This window comes from Solanum dulcamara, chromosome 12 (assembly GCF_947179165.1).
Source record: "Solanum dulcamara chromosome 12, daSolDulc1.2, whole genome shotgun sequence".
NCBI lineage: Eukaryota > Viridiplantae > Streptophyta > Magnoliopsida > Solanales > Solanaceae > Solanum > Solanum dulcamara.
Genome location: NC_077248.1, coordinates 33,326,265 through 33,328,857, shown reverse-complemented (window position 1 = coordinate 33,328,857; position 2,593 = coordinate 33,326,265). Strand labels below are relative to the sequence as shown.

Genomic DNA, 2,593 nt, shown 5'->3' with positions numbered 1-2,593 from the left:
ATGGGCTACCACATGGAATGTGATGGCCCATACCCTTTCCTCCAGCTTATGCCACATGGAACTCCCAGCTACTGCCATATGGCACTCACAGTTGCAGCCACATGGCACTCTCCCATGCTGCCATGCAACACTTTCATTTCCCCCTCATGGGTTTGTAATCTCATCTTTTTTTATGAAGCTATGTAATCCTTTCTACGTAAGATTGGTATGTACTCTAGTATCTTAATTATGTATGATTTCCAAGTTGGAAGCTTACATAAATAAGTCGAGTCCTACGACTCATTGTTTGGTCTCCAACTTCTTCCGGATTCTTCTAACTCTATTTCCAATCTTCTCTACTATGGGGTATCGCATTCTCTTTTACTTAGAGTTGTTTGATAGTGTTATAGATTATCCGGCTCACATGGTAACTCTTAAGAAGCTTAAGAGTTCTTAAGAAGTTTTAAGAAGCTTTTAGAAGTTTTAAGTAACTTTAGAAAACCTTAAGAAACTTAAGAGGCTTATGATCCTTCCATGAAACTTAAGAGCCTTTCAAGAGACTTAAGAACTCATTCCAAGGTACAAAAGTATGGGGTGTAACATCCTTCCCCCCTTTAGGACATTCGTCCTCGAATGTGAACTAAAATCTTTCTTAAGATCTTATATAGATTACGGGGAAATTCCTGTCTATTGCAATAACCCACTCTTTCATCAAGTAACCAACATAAAAGTTTCAAAAGTTTGGATTACCTATTGACGTAGGGAATAGGTATGGATACTTATGTTTTATTTTCCTCCTTCGCTTCCTAGGTCATCTCTTCACGATTTTTATTTTGCCAAAATACCCTAACGGAAGCTACATCCTTAGTTCATAATCTTCTACTTCGCCAACCCAGGATGGCGATAGGTTGCTTCTCATAGGATAAGTCCTCTGCGACTTGGATACCCTCTACGGGTTATACTCGGGTTGGATTACCAACATACTTGCAAAGCATTGATACATGGAAGACTAGATGTACCGCTTCCAGATTCGCTGGTAAGTCCAGCTTGTAGGCAACCTTGCCTCTTCGGTGGAGGATCTGATAAGGTCAATGTATCTGGGACTAAGGTCCCCTTTCTTGCTGGATCTCATTACTTTATCTATGGGGGGGGTACCTTTGGAAATGCCCAATTATTAACTTAAAACTCTAAAAGTCAACATCGATTACCTACGGATGACTTCTGTCGACTTTGAGCTACTAACACTCTCTCCTGAATAAGCTTCACCTTCTCGATGGCTTATTGAACCACGCCTGTGCCCATTAGTCGCATTTTACCAACATCAACCCACCAATTGAAGACCTACTCTTTTTGCCATACCAAGTTTCTTTCGAAGCCATCTGGAGACTAGAATGATAGTTGATGTAATAAATACTCTTGACATGTAGTAGGAAATTATCCAAGCTACCTTTGGAGTCAACCGTATAGGCTCGCAACACCTCTTCTAGCATTTAGCTAGTAAGCTTAGTCTGTCCTTTAGTCTAAGGGTATAATGGTGTACGAAGACCTATCTATCTTCCCAATCTCTTCTTGGATTGATCTTTAGTAGTTAATTGTAACTCGGGCTCCTTCATTTAAGAAAATAGCTATGGGAATTCCGTAAAGTCTCACCATCCTCTTGACCTATAATTTTACACAATCTCAACTAGACCAGTAGTCCTTGATTGAAGGAACGTGGACTTATATTGTTAATCTGTGGATAACATTCCATATAGAATTATCTATCTAGGGAGTGCAAAGTGAGTCTTGTAGCCAAGGTCATATTGTGGAATCTTGGACCTCGTATATTACTTCTTGCCTTTTTTAGATATAATCAATTGGTACCCTCGCCTTTTGGGTTTTGCTTTTTCCCCATCAGAGTTGGCTACCAAGTTGTGCTAAAGTCCCCTCACATAATGACTTGTATACCTATTTTGTGGTTTGCTCTATCATTAACTGGTATTATGTTGAAGAACTATGGTATATAAGTGCACCATCTGTTAGTAATCGGCTAATCCTGCTTGTTTTGCTTAAGCTCTTTTACAATTCCTTTATCGTAACTTATAACACTCTAGGTACATAATCACGTATCGTTGCTTTGCCACTAGTTCAGATTCTCCTATCTCGTGCAATCATAACTGCACTAACGCAGCAGATCCCACCAGAATTCTGAAGTTAAATATGCTTGGGCGAGAGTAGTACTAGGATAGGTGACCCCCTGGGAAGTCCTCGGGTCACGTTCCATTGTCATCCTTGCAATAATGTGGGAAGGCACTCATCTTATCCCAAGATTTACCTTAGCATCTTCTCACTAGTCTTCATGTTTTTCCTTGCCCTCTCTTCTTCTCTCTTACAACAGGTGTCGGGGTAGATCTTTAATTCAACCATGACTGTCTCCTTTTTGGCCATTTGATTTAACTTATCTTCGTATTCCTCTATAACGTCTCCAAAACATCATAATTCATTTTCATCATGTACTCCTCCACTTGGTCTTATGCTGTATATAACTATTCATAAGTTGCACAACTACTCTTATACCACTGGTAATGAGGTAAATGCAGTCTTTTCATCTCCCAGCTCATCTTGCTTTACATAT

At 39.8% G+C, this 2,593-nt stretch overlaps 1 pseudogene; it reads left to right on the top strand.

The window, feature by feature from the left end:
• Positions 1-2,121: 2,121 nt before the first annotated feature.
• LOC129878022 (5S ribosomal RNA) lies at positions 2,122-2,238 on the top strand (annotated as a pseudogene).
• Positions 2,239-2,593: the final 355 nt, after the last annotated feature.